General features: G+C 35.8%; 1 long non-coding RNA gene and 1 other non-coding gene across 2 annotated transcripts in view; both read left to right on the top strand.

Moving 5' to 3' along the window:
• Nucleotides 1-1,838, top strand: part of LOC134807428 (uncharacterized) — an 81,142-nt gene extending 79,304 nt beyond the window's left edge. The window contains exon 4 of the long non-coding RNA XR_010147895.1: nucleotides 1,154-1,838. This is a non-coding gene — a long non-coding RNA (uncharacterized LOC134807428). The remainder of the gene's footprint in view (nucleotides 1-1,153) is intronic.
• A 12,160-nt stretch (nucleotides 1,839-13,998) lies between these two features.
• Nucleotides 13,999-14,104, top strand: LOC112205103 (U6 spliceosomal RNA). Its single transcript, XR_002938964.1, has one exon. It is a non-coding gene; the product is annotated as a U6 spliceosomal RNA (small nuclear RNA).
• Nucleotides 14,105-20,252: the final 6,148 nt, after the last annotated feature.

Genomic DNA, 20,252 nt, shown 5'->3' with positions numbered 1-20,252 from the left:
TGTGAGACTAGCACACTAAAAATTATGAAATAATACTGAAAGGGTGATATAAATAAATGCAGAGATTTATGGTGTTTACGGATTGAAAGATTCAATATCATTAAGTTGTTCATTCTCAAATTAATCTGTAGATTCAAGGTAAGCTTAATTAAAATCTCATGAGCCATCTGCCTGGCTTGATTTTTAAAATTGACTTGTTTCCTGTGATCTTGCTAAACACAGTTATTTGTACTCATATATTTCTTTTAATCTTTGGGAACTATTTAGATAATTGTGGTGTGTGCAAATATAGACAGTTGTATTTATTTTATTTTAATCTGTATGCTTTTAGTTTTTTTTTTTTTTTTTTTGCCTTATTTGGTAAGTTGGATATGATAGAAAAATTCCTTGAAAAACACACCCTATTAAACTCACTCAGAAAGAACTAGAAAACCTAAATAGTTCCATATCTATTTCAAAAATAAACACATAGTTAAATATTTTGGCTAGGATCTCCAGTACAATGTTGACTAGAAGAAGTGAGAGCCAACATCTTAACTTTCTTTCTGATATTCAGAATAATGCATTCAGTCTTTTACTATTAAATATATTACTGGTAGGTTTATTCCTGATGTCTTTTATCAGAATAAGGGAGTTTCCTCTTTTTCTTGTGCACTGAGAGATTTTCTTATGAACAAATATTGAATTTTTTCAAATATTATTTCTGCATCTACCAAGGTAAATTTAAAAAATATGTTCATGTGGCGAATTGTATTGATGTATGTTTTAGTTAGTGTTCTCCAGAGTAACAGAAGTGACAGAAGGTGTACTTAGAGAGACACATGAGAATGGATTTATTAGGGGAATTGTCTCACTCAATTATGAAGTCTGAGTAGTCCCATGATAGCCCATCTGCAAGGTGGAGGATCAGGGAAGATAGTAGCTTGGCTCAGTCCAAGTCTAATGCCTTAGGACCAAAGAAGCTGATGGTGCAACTCTCAGGCTGAGGTTGGAGGCTTGAGAGTCCAGGGAGCCACTGGTGCAAGTTGTCCTAGAGTCCACAGGTCAGAGAACCTAGAATTCTTTCATACAAGGACGAAAGAAGGAGGGTATCCTGGCTCCAGAAAAAAGAAAAAGAACAAGAATTCACCTTTCTCTTTTTTCTTCCATTCAGGCTACCAGCGGGATGTTACACTCGGTCTACTGACTCACATGCATCTTCTCCAAGAACACCCTCACAGACACACCTGGAGAAGCTCAAGCATTCTAATCAAAATGAAAACCACCTGGAATTCTCTTTCAACAGAAGAGGAATGGGTTCCGTTCCTATTGAAGCATTGAGAATAAATAACCCTTTACCAGCTACCTGAGTATTCCTTCATTCAGTCAAGTTTCATCCAAAATCAACTGTTGCAACTTATTCTGAAATGTTCAACTAGCTTTACACTCTTTAGATTAGGTCCTGCTTGTTCATGATATATTGTACTTTTGTATAGAGCTAGATTTTATTTAAAATACTGTGAAGTTTGTTTGAGGCTGAGGTGGGAGAATCAATGAGCCCAGGAGGTTGAGGGTGCAGTGAACCGTGATTGTGCCACTGTGCTGTCCCCTGGTAACAGAGTGAGACCCTGGCTCAAATAAATAAATAAACAAACAAACAAATAAATAAATAAATAAAATTTCTACATTGTAGCAAAAAAACAAATAGAAATTGAAATCCAAAATTGTATATATAATTTAAATTTGAATTAAAAAGCACAAAGGGCTTACAAATTTTAATAATTTTTGTGTAAGACTAGCACACTAAAAATTATGAAATAATACTGAAAGAAAGGGTGATATAAATAAATGCAGAGATTTATGGTGTTTATGGATTGAAAGACTCAATATCATTAAGTTGTTCATTCTCAAGTCAATCTGTAGATTCAAGGTAAGCTTAATTAAAATCTCAAGAAAATTTTTGTTGTTCTTGTCTTGTTACAGTTCTTGTGGCTGAAAATGAGAAAAGACAAAAGCTTGGCAGAAGTTATTGATTATATTTAAATCTATGGTTAAATTTACATAAGAAAAGATTAAATGGTGGCATCATCAAGATAGCAGAGTAGGTGATACCAGGCTTTGTCTTCACCACAAAAAAAGAGAGACAGCTGTTTAAAAACCAAAATATCCCCAAGAAAGCTCTAGGGCCTGTAGGATACAGTAAATTCCTCTTCAAAGATTTTAGCCTGTTAACTTCCTTTAACATTCAAGAGGGGTAAAATCGTTAAGTACAATCAGTTCTGAATTCCTCTTCAGAAAACTAATGTGTCAGTATGTTTAGCTTCCCTGTTCTTTGCTCTCCATTTTAAAGTTTAACTTCCTCATTCTTAGGCCTCCTTGCCCTTACTTTCAGTAAACAACACCCTGCTAGCCTCTATCACCTGCGCTGTCCTTAGTCATCCTTAGTCACCTGCTCTGTAACCGTCCTTCCCACTGAAACTACTCATCCCGCCACTCTGGCTCGTACCCCTGCCGTCTTTGAAATAGCCAATCTGAATTAGCTTAGACTGTGCAGTCCAACCCTAGCCAATAGGGGAAAGAAACAGCAGTAGGGATTAACTGCTTTAGGGATAAGAATCCCTTCCCCTCCCTTGTCCAGTGTGCTCTCCCCATTGCTCCATCTGCGAGACACACCCTTCTATAGAAGTAAATTTGCCGCCGGGCATTGTGGCTCACGCCTGTAATCCCAGAACTTTTGGAGGCGGAGGCGGGCGGATCACATGAGATCAGGAGTTGAGACCAGCCTGACCAACATGGAGAAACCCCGTCTCTACTAAAAATACAAAATTAGCCTGGCGTGGTGGTGTATGCCTGTAATCCCAGCTATTCGAGAGGCTGAGGCAGGAGAATCACTTGAACCCAGGAGGCGGAGATTGCGGTGAGCTGAGATCGTGCCACTGCACTCCAGCCTGGGCAACAAGCGTGAAACTCCATCTCAAAAAAAAAAAAAAAAAAAAAAAAAAAAAAAAAAAAAGTAAATTTGCCTTGTTGAGAAAGCGTTTTGCCGGAGTGCTGATTCTTCTTTGTGGCACTGAAAATGTTTCCACCAGGTCCATTTAAGAAGCTACAGCAATACAGAAAAGTAAAAACAAACAAACAAACTATCCAAAATGAAAAGGATCACTGGTGAGATCGCATATCTGAGATGCCAGTATATGTTTAAGAACAAAGAAGAGAAATAGGGACCGCTATAGTTATTGGCTACAAGGCAGAAACCACAGTGGTCCCCAGTGTCTTGCTCGGCAGAAAAGACTGGCATATTTTGCCACTTAGGTAATCAACATCCATTCCCACTGGGAAACTCCAGAGAGAAAGATGTGACTGTACATCTCAGCTACAAGAAGCAGCCCTTGCTGAACTACTTCAGAAAAGATGCCAGATCTGCGACTGCACTGGGCATACCCACATCTCAAACACCAGAGCCATCAGCATAGCGAGTTAGTTTGCACTCCAAGCCCCATAGCCAAACTCTCACTACATGTTCCTATACTCTGTGAACCAGCTCAGCCACCATATAGAGTTAAGTTTTGCCCTAACCCCAGAGTCACTGTATCTCTGCACGTATCTGTTCTCCTACTCTCAGTTCCTGGCTGCTTCACAAGCATCCACATGTTACATACTGTTACAAATGCAGTAGTGGGGATGCCTGTGCCACCAGTACCATGCCATTAGTTGCTGCTACATAGGTGCTGAAACAGCCTTTGCAAAATTATAATCAGCCAGAAGGTAATGACAATGGGGAAGATCTGATCTAGCCCAACTGCCCTCATGGCTTTAGCCCCCAAGCTGCTTTTGATTATTAATGGGCTAGCTTTGGGAGACATTTAGTTTATAGTTTAAATGATAATAGCCTTTCCCCAAAACTCAATCAACTTTGTAGAGCTGATGAGAGGTTGCTAACGGGCTAGAACAAGCAGAGGAGCCCTAACCCTGTTAAGGTGCAGACATAAACCATTGTCAGCCATATACAACTTCCTTAATTGCTCCTGCAAATAACATCACTATTGTAGAACCTAAGATTGGCCTTTTGAGATGTATTTTCTTTTCTTTTTCTTTTTTCTTTTTGTATGTTTGACACCCACGGCTCCACCTGGACCTGATGACTCCACCTGGACCTGCCAACCCTGTTCCTGTGGCCCCAGCCAGAAGTGATTCAGCCCACAGGACGACAGCTTTGACCCCCTATGATTTCATCTCTGCCCCAACCAATCAGCAGCAAGCACCTGTTACCCGGCCACCATCACCCTTCCCCAAAACTGCCTTTGAAAAACCCCAAACCTACAAGCTTTAGGAAGACTGATATTAGTAATAATAAAACTCCCGTTAGCCACGCAGCCAGCTCTGCATGAATTACTCTTTCTCTATTGCAATTTCTCTGTCTTGATAAATTGGCTCTGTCTAGGCAGTGGGTAAGGTAAACCTGTTGGGCAGTTACAGTGTCACTTATCAGACACTCAAGCTGCTGCCCCTGTGAACAGGCAGACAGGTCAAATCCAATGCCAAGAGAGATCCCCTGGGTTATAACTTTCTTGATGGGAGAAACACAGTTGGGAGGACCTTAGCAGTCATAGTCACCAAAGATCCTAACAACCCTCATCACCATTGCAGACATCCACAGTATTGTCTTCTGAGGATACCTGCAATTCTCAGCAACACTGACCTCATTTGACAGAACTGCACAGAGACTATATAGCTGCACCATCCCTGGTGCAGAACTGCTGCATACCACAGAGCAAGGGCTCTCCTACTTTCCTGCAGGAAAAGAGATATTTCTACAGCAAAACTAGCTTGTAAAGCCTAGAGGAGAAGACTCCTCCATCAAATGCACAGGCATCAACATAAGGCAATAAGAAACATGAAAAAACAAGTAAACATAGCCTGGATAAAATAGGCAGACGCTGTCTCTACAAAAAATTTAAAAACTGGCCAGGTATTGTAGCAAGTGCCTGTGGTCCCAGCTACGTGGGAGGCTGAGATGGGAGGATAGCTTGGGCCCAGAAGGTAAAGGCTACAGTGAGCCATGATAATGTCACTGCACTGCAACCTGGGCAACAGAGCAAGAGCCTGTCAAAAAAAAATAAATAAAATTAAAAAAAACTACTAAAACACAGTAATTTCAAAGTAGCTAATGTCAAAGCAGTTGAGATAAACAAATTGCCTGACAAGGAATTTGAAGCAATTCTTTCAAGGAAGCTCAGTCTCCTTCAAGCAAATATGGAAAGAAAATTCTATGAAATTCGGAAAACAGTAACTGACCAAAATGAAAAATGTAACAGAGAAATGAAAAAAAAAAAATAGAAATTCTGGAGGTAAAAATATAATACATAAAATACAAAATCAAATAGAAAATATCAAAAGCAAAATTAATCAAGCAGAAGAATCTGTGGAGTAAAAGGTCATTTGAAACTATACAGTTAGTAGAAGAAAAAAAGAAGAAAATGAAAATGAATGAAGAAAAGTGATGGGATTAATGGGACAGCATCAAAAGCATAAACATTCAAATGACAGTTCAGGTAAGAGAAGAGAAAGACAAAGGGCAGGAAGTTTAGTTAAAGAGATAATAGCAGAAAACTTCCCAAATTTGGAGGGAAATGTGGCATATATACACAATGGAACACTGTTTAGTGTAAGAGAAAAATAAAGAAGGCGATACTGTCATTTGTGACAATATAGATAAACCTGGAGGGCATTGTGTTAAGTGAAATAAGTAAGCTAGGCACAGAAAGACAAATAGAGTCATGCACCACCTAATGGTGTTTCAGTCAATGACAACCAAATATACCACGGTGGTCCCATAAGATTATAATACGTTATTTTTACAGTAGCTTTTTTATGTGTAGATATGTTTAGACACAGGAAAATTCACCACTGTGTTACAGTTGCCTACAGTATTCTGTAGAGTAACATGTGTACAGGCTTGTAGCCTAAGAACAATAGGCTATACCATATAGCTTACTCTGCAGTAGGCTATACAATTTAAGCTTGTGGAAGTACACTCCATAGTGTTTGCACAATGATGAAATTTCCTAACAACACATTTCTCAGAACATATGCCCATCGTTAAGCAACGCATGACTGTACCACATGATCTCTCATATATGGAATCTTAAAAAGTGCAACTTATTGAAACAGAAAATAAAATGGTGATTACCAGAGTCTTGGGGTGAGGGGATTGATAAGATGTTAGTTAGAGAACACAAAATTTGAATTAGGAGAAATAAGTTCAAGACATCTATTGTACAACATGGTGCTTACAGCTAATACATTGTATCCTTGAAAACTGCTAGGACAGTAGATTTTACGTTTTCTCATCATACACACATACATATATGTTTGTGAAGTAATGCATGTTAAATAGCTCTATTTAGCCATTCCATAATGTATACAAATATCAAAACATTATGTTTTGTATCATAAATATATACAATTTTTACTTGTCAATTTGAAAATCAATTTAAAAATAAAGACTAAAACCCTGAGAGAAATTATGTGGTGTAATCAGTAAAAATTGAGTTGTAAAAGAAATTATGTAAAAATATATTAACTTCATTACTCTTTACTGGTAAGATAATGATACTATTTAAAAAATAGAACATTAAGCATATAAAATCACCTATATGTACACATGTATTTACTGAAACAATATATGCTGCATAAATTATCACAAAAACAAAAAAGAGGAAATACAATATAACAAAAAAATAACATAACAGAGAATATAACTTAAGATATGACTCAGAATTCAAACCCAGTTGTCAAATAAAAGGAAATATTTTTAATTGGGTATTATCTAAATTAAGTTGTATCCATATAGTAAAAAATATATAGAATATATGTACCCACTAAGAAGAATGAGGCAGCTCTATAAATACTGATGACAATGGTTTCCAAGTAAAAAATCATCAGGAATGGTGAGTACTTTCACATTTTTAAAAATCATACATACACACACAGAAACACACAGACACATATAGTTATCTCTATAAAGATATAGAGAAAATAATTAAATATTGATTGCCTTTGAAAATAAGATTTGAAAAAGAGTTGAGAGAGTTACTTTCACAGGGTAAAATAAACAGGGTAAATTTACTTTTATATATTAAATCTTGTGCACGCACATATTTTATCCATTCAAATAGAAACAACATTGTTCTAAGAAGTATGCCTTTTTTTTCCATCGCAGCACCCTGTTCACTTCTTCAAGAGTACTTCAAAAAAATTTGCAATTAAAAGAATGCATTTGTGTTTATGTTCATTGTTTATCTAACTTGTGAGGCTTTAAGGTTTGTGTGCGCTAGGACAAAGTATGCTCCCCACTGCACAGAACCTGGTCTGCAAATAAACCCTAAATCTGCCTACTTCAAAAGAATGAATGAACATAACCAAGTGAATGAAAGTAGGTGACTGAATCCACCAAGAGATGAAAACAATCAGATGAAAAATTATTTATACTGGTAATGAAATACAAGTTAAAACTAAAATGTTATAATTTGCTTATCTAATTTGCAAACTCTTTGTAATTATTAACATCCAACACTTTTGAAAGTATGCAAACAGGCACTTGCAAACATTGCTGGGTTGGAAAGAGTGCGAAATATTCAGAGAAAAATTCAGAAAATGGAAAAATTGAACTTAACATATAGTTTCACAATATAAAGAGTTGGCTAGAAAAAATGAGGTATAATCCTATGACGCAATACTAAGCTGCAAAGAAAACCTACTTTACAATAATAATATTTTAAAAGTTCACACATTAATAACCAAATTGTTTCTATTCCTGAGCATAATTTTTAAAAGAAAAAAATGTGCACACAGACACATATACATTGCAAAAATATTGCAAGTACATAAGGCAAGAATTTCACAGTGGCTATATATTAACGTCAGGGCTATTTGTACATTTAGATATTTTGCAGATTTTCTATAGTGAACACATATGACTTTTTAAATTACAGCATTTGCAACAAAAATATGTCACGGGTAGACTAACATCTAAATGGGTAAAAAGCTTGATTCCTAACTGGCAAAACAAAAAAACCCAAAAGTTAATGAAATATAATTTCTATTATGAGACAGACCTAGTCCTATAAAATAATGTTTTAAAGCATTTCTTTTCTATTTTGGGTGAGCAAAAAAAAAAAAAGAACATTTCAGACTTAAAATGTGTTGGCATCTTGGTTTAATCTAAAGATCATGGTTTTGACTCATATCGTCCTTAATTCAAATAAGGCTCCACTTTCCACCAGAGCCCAGTCTGGCCTCTCCCTATGTACCAGGTTGTTTTTATGCAGATGAACAGTAATGTTACATAGCTATCTGCAAGGATAAATTCCCTTTAACTTCTCCAAGTTTCAGTTTCTATATCTGAAGTAGTGATATCGGTGCCAACCCCAAAAGAATTTAACAAAAATAATGCTCACAGAAATGCCTAGAACACATTCATCTTAGTGAATGTATATATACCATACATGTACAAATTGTAATTAACATAAACTGTCTATATGTAAATATAGACACAGATTGCATGCCCATAAAAATGGAGACTTATAATTGCACACTAACAAATGGAAGTGCATTTTATAAAGAGAGGATTAGATATGCTTGCAAGTGGAACGTAAAAGGCCAGTATATTTTCTATTTTTCACTGACAATTTTAAGAGTAAACAGAAGGGGTTTACCAATTTTGATTTATTAATATCATGCAACTTATTTTTGGTTCAAAACTAGGTTTATTCATTTAGGATGGGCAGAAATATGCAAGAAAGAAAGAAAGAAAGCCAAGATTTAAGGAAAGACTCTGAAATAAAATATGCACACACAGACTTGAAACAATCTGGTCCTAGGGTAACAAAGTAACAGGTTTTTCTCCACACATTTCCCCCACCCCCAGACAGGCACTGAATCCCAGTATGCAAACAAAAGGGACATATTGTAGAGGTGATTCATACAGCTGGGAAGACAAAAGGCTGTACCAGCCAAAGCCAACATTTAACAACGGCCTATAATGGCAAACTTGTTTCTCTCTTTTTGAGGAAAAGTGGCATGTTTGAATAAGTGGCATATTCTTTAAAGTTTCCATTTTTAAACATTAACTAATATACCTAAAATAACTACCAACTTTCCCTTTTTTTTTACAGAAGCCCAGTTTTTCATAAATATCTGTCTGTGCTTTCATCTACATATGTGCTGCTATCTTTCCATAAACTCAATCACAGTGTAATTTAGTCTGTATGGGTAAATGTAGAAAGGCTCTCAGATGGCTTAGAAGAAATAGAACAAAATTAGTTTGGATTTTTTTCCAAGTGGATTGTCACAATCTGTGCATGTTATTTCCCTTATCGTTACATTTATGCAACATTCAGATTCCCTTTCCTCCTTCATCTATCTCCTATTTAAGATAAACAGGGGAAAAATTAAGTGGGTATAATCACCTCTAGATTCTTCATAAACATTATACAATAGCTAAGAAACTGTAATGTGTGAATGGCTGTTATTGGTTTAAATTTGGCATGTGACATTGAAGCAATGTATCCTCTACTGTGCCCAGGAAAATCTCAAAAATCTCAATCAGAGTTCCAGGCACAGATAGGCAGAGGAGATTTTTTTTTATTTTTTTCTTTCTTTCTTTTTTTTTTTTTTTTTTTTTTTTTGCTATGCTATGTTTTAACATTCCAGAATCTGGTCTCTGTCAAGATCATCCTTCAAAGAAGCCTCCATTTTAACACAGCTGCCGCTAGATTTCAAATACAGGAATTAAAGCAGCTTGTTTATAGAAATGTGCTTAGTCTCATTTCTAAGGAAATTTATATGTGACATGCTACATATGTATTTTATTAAACCATAATTATTTGCTACTAACAAACATAACACAATTAAATGCATGTTAATCTCAAAGTCACAATAGAAATTATTTCTTCCAGGCAGTTCCAAGGTGGCCTCCAAAAGTGGAGGGTCTTTGAACTTTCTTCCATTGAACATCACTCTAATAAAAGGATGGCACCTAGGATTTAAACATCATTTTCCCAACTAATGGCAATATTGTTGCAAGTACCTGAAGTAATTAGATTCAAAAGACATTTCTAATTCTTCTGCATTTAATCGATTTCTCCCTATGTGTGCCTCCTAAACCTTCTAACCCTCCTAAACCATAAGAAGAATTTACATTTTTATAGTGAATATTTTCCAAAATGAATATCAATTACCCATTTGCACTTTATTCTCTCTATTACTAGCATTCCCTTTGGAGCAGAGGTCTTGCCTCCTTGCCTTCTATACCCATGTTTGAAACACAGCACCAGCCAGGTGTGGTGTGCACCTTCTCAGGAGGCTGTGGCAGGAAGATTACTTGAGCCCAGGACTTTGAGACTGAAGTGAGCTATGATTGCACCACACTGCACTCCAGCCTGGGCAACAGAGCAAGACCTTGTCTCAAAACCAAGCAAAACATTGCTAGAAGAGTAGTCTCTGAATTCAATAAATTATCTATTTTGTGGTAATATAGTTTAGAGCCTACAACTACATCAGATATTCAGAAAATCTTTCTCACCATACTAACTTTTTTAAAAAATTTTTCATTGTCGTATAATAGTTGTACATATCTTGGTGGCATATGTAATATTTTGATACATGTATACACTGTGTAATGATCAAATCAGAGTAATTGGGATATTCATAACCTCAAATATTTATCTTTTTTGTTGTTAGGAACATTGTAATTCTTCTCTTCTAGCTATTTTGAAATATACAGAAATTGTTGTTAGCTATAATTTTCCTAGTGAACTATCAAATACTAGAACTTGTCCTTCTATCTAACTGTATGTTTGTACTGACTATAATTTCATCAGGGACCTCCATTTCTGATACGAAGTGGATGAATAACACCACCATTTTAGATTCAATATAACCTAGTCTCTTCCAGGTTAATGTAGTTTCGTTGGAGAAAATACTCAGCTTTTCAGAATTGCTCTACATCCTCCCTTTGTCATCTTTCAGCCAGTGGAACCTGAGTTTAGAAGAGGCTTGCATATGGCTTAGCATTGGAAGAGACAGGTGAGAAGAAACAGGGCAAACAGGCAGTAATGCTCCAGTGAGTTCATCCAGCATCCAGAACCCTTAGAGTGTTTTTCTATTCGGCGTTGTCAAAGCTAACTCACCAGCATCCCATCCTTATTCCAGCCTGTAAGAAAGGAAAATGAGAAGTAGTAGTGGAGAGCATGAAATTTCCTACTTGGTGATATGACCTGGAAGTTGTGTACATTATTCCTGTTTAAATCCAATTGACTGGAACTTACTGGATTCAGTAAGTTTCATAACACATTCTGATAGCAGAGATATTTGCATGAATAGCTAACAACTATGTAACAAAAAAAAAAGAGTTTTCATAAAATGGGTGAAAATAACATCTAACAAAAGTTGTTCAAGCAGGAAGACTCAATTCATCTTGAGGAATTAGGTAAAGCATTTTAGAGCATGCCTCATAAAATGAACTAAATGGGTTATATTCAATTGATTTATTGAACATATTTAGTGAATCTCAGCAATGTAAGAAATGAGAAGCTAGGTAATGAGAAGCTAAACAATTACTATACCTTTACTAATTACTAATTTTACTATACTTTTCTTGCATGACCGAAATCATATAAAATGGTGAAACCCAGGGTATTTGAGACACATTTTTTAAAGCTCAAAGTTCTACAATATATTAAAGTAGAAATGCTACTTACCATATGCTACACTTTCAAATCAACTGGGTAATACTGTGCAAAATAGCAAACAAATATTGAGAAAAAGTTTTGTATGACTTGAATCAGTTATCTTTGGTTATAGACAACTTTTGGTTGAAAACAACTAACACAGACTCTAGATGTGGTGCAGGAGTTTACAAAAAATTACCTAAGACTCTGAGCTCATTGATCTCCCAACTCTGTCTGTTTTTGTTGATTTTTAGTCTTTTTATTCTCGCCCCATCTACTCATCATGGGTCTTTTAGTTATTTATTTTTAACAGTAAAGCAAAAGCATACACAAATCTCCTTAGAAGACCTAAGTTTCTGCTTTCTTGATGAAAACTACAAGAAAACTTAGGAAAGTAAGTATCCTGAAAAAGAGATATTCCTATAGCTAACTTAAATCAATAATGACTAGGCTGACCCTCTGGAGTGGGGCATATTGCCATTCTAATTAAGTCAAGGTTTACGTATTAAGTAAGTAGAGGGAGAATATCTTTGGGGTAAGCAGATAATGAATTCTTTCATAGCTATGTCACCTCTGAAATCATGGCCTTCATGTGCCTTGATAATTCTCGGACAACTTTAAGGTTATTTCCAATCTCCACTGCCTCCTTAGGTAACTCACTTCATCAGTGATGCCATCTCTCTCCTTAATAAACAGTATTCCCTTTCTACTTCCGCTTTGTTCATGGAATTACTAGTCTCCCCCATTATAAAGATAAATAAATCTCTTCTCATCCCAATCACTGATTCTAACTACCTTGCAATTTTTCTCCTTTCCTCAATGGCCAAGTATTTCTAAAATGTAATTCTTCCTCATTGCCTCTGCTCATTTACCGCCCTTTTACTTTCTAACCCTAATTAGTATGATCTTTCCTCCCACAAAAACAGCAAACCTGTTATGGGGAAAGTCAACAGTGGCCAATGATTTTAATATTTCAAATGAAATACACAATTTTCTGATCTTGTAAAACCTGAGTACTGTGTGGCATTTAACTCTGTTTACTACTCTTGCTGAAATTCTAGCTTCCTTTGGCACCTGATAATATGTTGTTTACCGGATTTTCTCATACATTTTTGGCCACATCTTGGTCATTTTAATAATTTATGTATTCTCTTTGTATATCTCCTCCACTGATATGGGATACTAATATGATAAAAATACTCTACATTAAGAAATATCTGTTAGAATTCAATTGATTTTGTTAGACCATTAAATTTCTCTATCACTTTTAAGTGAACATGATATTCACCCGGAAATGATTTTCAGTCATATTGAAGACCAAGATGATAAACAGATACCCGGTTTCATCACATAGACAAATACTGTAAAAGTATAATTTAGAAAGTTGTTAAATATGCAGTCAAGCATAAAGAAAAAAGAAAGGGGATCGTCAGGTGCTAGTAACAAATAGAAAGCTCAAAACCAGATGAAGCAATCTCAAAGTAATTCAATTGTGACTCTTGAGTGCTTCAATAATCCTTGAGGGTTAAAATCTAACACCATTATATGGAAAGAAAATGTGGCCTCTCATCTCTAAAAGGTTGAAAGCTTAAACAGTCATCTGAGTATGGCTGAGATCCTTCAAATGTTGCCCTAGGCATTATTAAAAATAAAAAATAAAAAAAAAAAACTTAGGCAAAAAACCCTAACTACTGACCTTGAAAAGTGTTTTTAAATACTGGCTACATATCAAGGAAAAAAAGAAAAGAAGACCACCATAAGAGATAGGATATCAAGGCCTATTGCATGATCGAGAATGGAGTCTACATATATATTGCCCACGTGATAGTAGAGACACATTCTAGGAAATTAACTTAATGCTACTTGAGGATTATTGAAAACCCTGAATTCCTTATTGAAGCACACATTTTCCCGTAGCAGTTTGTATTGAACTTCCACAGACCTCTGCCAAGCTCACAGGAAAAAATTACAAACCTCGAAAGAAATAAGCCCTCTAAAATCAATACATTGAATATGATAAAAGAAATTTATTTATCCAGCTCTTCATCCATCTGATAAATGTTTATCAGATGACCACTATCAACTAGAGCGTTTTGAAGGCATAGCATATACAGAGGTAAATAGAGAGTGATGAGATGAAGATATAAAAGAAGGGAAAGAAACTACAGCAAGCCAGGATAAGAGGAGGAGGAAGAGGAGTAGTAGGAGGAGGAGAAGGGTAAGAATCACAAAAGAGAAAAGTTGTAATAAGAATTTACTCTCTGAAATTAAAACTTAATGGACATGTGTTCACTTCAGGGGTATACATAGTAAAATTGGAACAATACAAAGAAGATTAGTTCGGCTGCTCCTCAAGGATGGCATGCAATTATGTGATATTGCTATATAATTTTTAACATCAATTTTTAAGTCTGATAAAGATAGCACTAAAAAGAAGTCTACAGAATAATATCACCAATGAACATTGGTGAATAATCCTCATACAATATCATCAAATATAATTGCATGGGCAAACAAAAATATTTTAATATAAACAATTGAAGAATGCTAGGATGGTACAGTATTAGATATTTTATTAAAATATTTTACTATGTTAATATATCTAAGGAGAAAACTCATAAGAATATCTCCAGATAGGATGAAAGGTGCTAGACAAAATTCAAAGCCCATATCTGCTAAAAATCCCTTAGTAAAATAGAAATAGGTGAATGCAATGAAATACTGTGCCACTTATACATACCAGAATGGTCAAAATAAAATAAAATGCCAAGTTTTGTTAAAGATGTGGAGCAACAAGAACTTTCCTATACTGTTGGAAAATGATATGCTGGACAGTGCTAAAGCTGAAGATTTGCATAACCTATGGAACCACCAATTCCACTCTTAGGAATGTAATTGACGAAGATGAACTTAACATTTCCCTCAGCTTGACTAAACTTTAGATAGAGTTCTTCCTTACTCTAGAGGGCTGACCTTCCTTAGAGCATTTACTTTGGAAAACTTGTAATTATAAATTCTTTCTCTGCCTTTGTCAAATGAATAGTTTGCAAATATTTTCTCCCATTCAACAGATTGTAGCTTCACTTTGCTGATTGCTTCCTTTGCTGTTCAGAAGCTTATTCGTCTGATATAATTCCATTTTATCTGTGCATTTGAGGTCTTAGCCATAAAATTTTTGCATAGGCCAGTGTCCTTAAGTATTTTTCCTGTTTTCGTCTAGTACTTTTATAATTTTAGGTCTTATTTTAAGTCATTAATTCATCTTAAGTTGAATTTTTTATATGATTTGACATAGGAGTTCAGTTTTATTCTTCTGCACATGGACATCTAGTTTCCCCAGCACCATTTATTGAAGTATGCCCTTTACCTAATGTATATTCTTAGTGTCTTTCTCAAAAAAATCATCAATTGGCTATAAATATGTAGATTTGTTTCTGGATTATCTGCTCTGCTCCATTGGTCTATGTGTCTCTTTTTATGCCAATTCCATGCTACTTTTGGTTATTATAGCCTAGTAATATATTTTGAGGTCATGTAGTGTGATGCCACCAGCTTGCTGTTTTTGGGATTGCTTTGGGTATTCAGGCTCTGTTTGGCTCCCATACAAATTTTAGAATTGCTTTTTCTATTTCTGTGAATAATGACATTGGCATTTTGGTAAGAAATGCATTGAATCTATAGATTTTTGGGGGAAGTATGGTCATTTTAACACTATTGATTCTTCCAATCCATGAGCATTTGTTTGGGTCCTCTTAAATTTCTTTCATTATTATTTTGTAGGGGATTTTTTTAATGTAAATTTTCTTTTAAAAAAAAAACCTCTTGCCAGTTATATACCTAGGACTGTCTTTCTCCAGGACCTGGAAGCCATCCCTTTGAAATGTAATCCATATTTAGTCAACTGGGAGACCTATCTCTCAGTATCTATTGGAGGGTAGAAGCCTAACATCAGTGGGTCCCCACTTCCATGCTACACAGCTATCTCCTATGGTAAAGACAGATAATTAGGTATGGCCAGTTGGCAAACACACAATCCTCCCATACCTGCTCTTAATAATTCTCCTATCCATACACTGGAATTGAGTTTAGACTGTGCTCTGCTCTCTCTATCCTATTGCAATAGCCTTGAATAAAGTCATCCTTACCTGTTTAACTTTATCTGGTGCACGTTTTGACTTGACATTCCCAACAGAAATGCAAACATGTATACTCCAAAAAGACATGCACTAGAATGTTCATAGCAGTACTCTTCAAAATAACCCCAAACTTGAAACTAGCCAACTGTCAGTCAACAGTTGAATGAATACATAATTCATGGTATATTCACAAAATAATACTATTCAACAATAAAAAAGTCTACAACTGCAGGAAAACATAACATCAAGCAAAAAAGGCAAAATAAGCCAGTCACAAATGCCTTCTATTTTATTTAATTCATATAAATTACAAAAACAAGTAGAGCTTATTTATCCTCTTAGAAAACAGGCTCATAACTACCCTTGGTGGAGACAGTAACAGAGTTATTCAAGTGCTGGTCATATTCTGTTACTTGTTCAAGGTGCTAGTTACACGGGTGTATTCAGAATGTGAAAATTCAGCAAACTGTCTAGTTCTGAAAGATGCACTTTTCTTTATGGATATTTCTCTTAGCATTTTTAAAAGTCACCCAGGGGTCCTGTTAAGCATACGAATTTCAGTACTACATTTCTAGACCTTCTGATTTAGAAAATCTAGGATGGGACTAGGATAGGAGCATTTTAACAAGCAGGTGGTCTTGGCACACTTTGAAAAATACTGTGTTTAAGGGCCGTAAGGTAATGAAACTCTAATTACTTTTTGTCAAAGAACCAATGAGAAAAAAAAGACAGAGTAAAATTTAAATGTGACAAAGAGAAAAAATTATGGAATAGAACTCTACCAACTATAGCATTTTGGATATATTTTTGTAAATAAAGAGGTGCAGTTTAGTAAACAAAGTAAAAAGCTGTTTCTGCTCCACTCTAATACAAAAAGTATATCATTTTTGCAAGATTTTCTTGATCATTTATGGTTTAGGAGAGGGGGCATTGCTATGGCAATGCAACAACAAACATGGTAACCTACATTTAGCACCTGAGTGGAGACTGGGCTGAATATGATATAAATCTGTCATCCCTTCATCTGCAGGATTGGCTTGGCCATTCTCTCAACCCTTCTATCCTGTACTCACTCCCGCTAATGTTGCAGTGATTAGGAATTTGGCCAAGCGTGCTGTGAATTGTGTGTCACAACCTCTTCTGAAGGTAGCTATACTAAGCTGCAACTTCTTAGGGCTTATCATCCCATTAATTCAAGTCTGAGAGAAGAGATTCCAGATAACAATAGGAACAAGGCAAATACAGCTTTACCTCTTCTAGGTTTAGGTGGATACATTATCTGAGCCACATTGGGCTACTCCAGCAAAGAGATCACTAACCAAGATTTTGTTTTATTTACTTGACTCACCAATGATAAGTAAATTATTGAAACAGTTTTATAAATACTCTAAAAAATAACTGATACATAAATTATACATGTCTGCAGAATATAAAACAACAAAAAAATATAATTTGTGACTGCAGGTATGAATACAATCTCTACATATTCACTTGGGTGTAGATTCATAAAGCTGTTGTTTTTCCAACTCCTTTCCTGACTTCTTTCCTCCCACATTCTCCCTTACACAATATCTTGTATTTTCTCTACAATAAAGGTTGAATTCACTGATTTGCTAGTCTACAGTTTTTCTGGTTTGTCTTTTGACCCATTTTAAACCTAATGGATTTGTGTTTGCCACTTTTAAATCCTCAGATATCTTCCCTGAATCATGTGATTTCCACCCCCTTTTGCTGTCACTTTGGTTTTGAAAGAAGTAAATCAATACTGTGGCTTACAAAGCCCTGGCACTATTGTCGGTAAATATATTGCATTCAGTTACTTTTGCTCACTAACTGTTGCTTGATATAATACTAGAGCATCCTCTGCTGCACCAGAAAAAAAAAAAAGCTATTTTGAGCTGTGAACCAAGGATTGATTTCTTTTAAAATATAATATATATTTTATGTATTGCATCTAACCTTGTTATTTTTGTGATTTCATGGAAACCTATATTTTCTCATTTGTGTGCAATAGAGGCAGCCTTCTGCAGAGGTGAGGAGTTGTTTTTGTCTCTCCAGCTTATATTCTGGTAAGTTCCACATATGGTCATTTAATCAATTATACTTCTTAATGTCTCAAGCACATGTTCCAAAACACATCCCTAGAGTCAGAAAGCTTATGCGGATTCTAACACTTTTCAACCTCTCTGAGTCTGTGTTTCCTCACCTATCAAAGGAAAATATTCACAATAAAACCATTTTGTGATATTGGCAATCAACAAGATAATGCAAACAAAAGTGTAAACTGAAAAGCAACCTATAATTGCCGGTCAATCCTGTATCATCAAAAGTTAAGCAAAGATTGTGTAAAAAGAAGGATAGGTGGGTTTCCTCCAGCTACTCACATTGTCTACTGTCCCTTATGAAGGTGGAATTTGTCTAGGGCATACCACCTATATTAGTCTGTTTTCACACTGCTATAAAGAATACCACCTGAGATTGGGTAATATATAAACAAAGGAGGTTTAATTAACTCACAGTTTCACATGGCTGAGGAGGCCTCAGGAAACGTACAATCACAGTGGAAGGGGAAGCAGGCATCTTATTCACAAGGCAAAAGGAAAGACAGAGGGGGTAAAGGGGGAAAAGGCCCTTATAAAACCATCAGATCTCATGAGAACTCACTCACTATCATGAGAACAGCATGGGGAAATCACCCCCATGATCCAATCACCTTTCACTAGGTCTCTCCCTTGACACGTGGGTATTATAATTTGAAATGGGATTTGGGTGGGGACACAAAGCCAAACCATATCACCACTCTGAATGTTCCTGATATCGTTTGAGCTTGGAAGTTAAGTGTGATCAGGCCTGGTTACTACTGAGATGGGAGACAAAGGAGGAAGTCCTTACAAAGGAATCAGTTGGATTAGCCACATTTGATGCACCTATATTCAAGAAGATGAGAGCTTCAGGAGAAAGCTGGCAATCTGGAAGAGACATAGTGCCACTATAAATTCTGATCTCCAATCCCTGAAGGGCTCAACGTACCTTGTTTTTCAAGTCAATTTTCACTCCTAATGAGCACAAAGACTCTCTCAAGCCCCTTTGCATCCTCTACCTTAGACTCCCCTCATTTTCAGCAAACAACTTCTCCCATTATATCCTATTTTTAAAATACACTAACATGGATGAGAAACCTCACACTCTGCCATCACCTAACTTACCAATGTGCCTCCATTCAGTCTCCCTCCTTCTGGCTAGAAAGTGAGCCGCATAACTCCAGCCTGCCACTTTCTACCACATAACTCCTGTGAACAGTTAAAAATGATAGAGTCACCTCATCTTAAAAACAATAACAAAAAAAAGCTTCTCTGGATGGCACATCAATCGTCAGCTAGAAATTTACCTTTCTTCTTTGTTTTTACAGCCAAATTTCTTCAGATTCAATGCTTAATATCTCCACTTCGCAACAGCCTACTCACTCTTCAACCCACTGCAATCTGGCCTCTTCCTACTACACCACCAACAGATCTCTTCTCTTTAAAGCACATGGAAACTTTTCAGTCCATATCTTCCTTGATCTCACAGTGGCTTTTGTTTTTGTCATTTATGCCCCTTCATTTTAAAAATAATGTATTGACATGAAATTCATCATACAATAAATGCTGAATAAGAAAAAAACTACAAAAAAAAAACTATCTGTTTCCCCCAGATATTTCTTCTGAACTCCAGATCCATATATGGAACTGCTGTTTGATATTTTCACTTGTCAATCATGCATACACCTGTCATACACTTATAGACAGTCCCCAACTTATGATGGTCCCAATTATAATTTTTCAACTTTATGATGGTGAGAAAGTGATATACATTCAGAACTTGTACTACAAATTTTTATTTTTTTCTAAGCTAGTGTTATGCAGTATGACTGTCTCTCAAGATGCTAGGCAGAGGTAGGGAACAGCAACTCCAAGTCAGCCACATGATTACGAGGGAAAACAACAGAGACTCTACAGTGCACTTTGTTGTCAAAAGATTTTGCTCAACTTAGGCTCATGTGGGTTCTCAGAACACTTAAGGCAGTTTAGGCTAAGCTGTAATATTCAGTACCTTACGTATATTACGTTCATTTCAACTTACGATATTTTCAATTTACAATGGGTTTATCAGGACATAACCCCATCATAAGTCGAAAAGCATCTTTACTTCAAATACAACATAAAAGACTAATGTCACTATGTTGTCCAAAAGACTGTGCTTCCTTTTACTTTTCGACTCTCAGTAAATGGCAGTGCCATTTACCCTGTTATCTAAGTTAAAAACCTAAGTGTTACCCTTGATTTATTATTCTCCCTCCTCTCCCATATTCAATCACCGAATTTTATTCAGTTTATCTCTTTAATATCTCTTGAATCCAATCACT

Source organism: Pan troglodytes, chromosome 10 (assembly GCF_028858775.2).
Source record: "Pan troglodytes isolate AG18354 chromosome 10, NHGRI_mPanTro3-v2.0_pri, whole genome shotgun sequence".
NCBI lineage: Eukaryota > Metazoa > Chordata > Mammalia > Primates > Hominidae > Pan > Pan troglodytes.
Note: the sequence above shows the minus strand (reverse complement) of the source record. Positions and strands in the feature narration are given on the sequence as shown.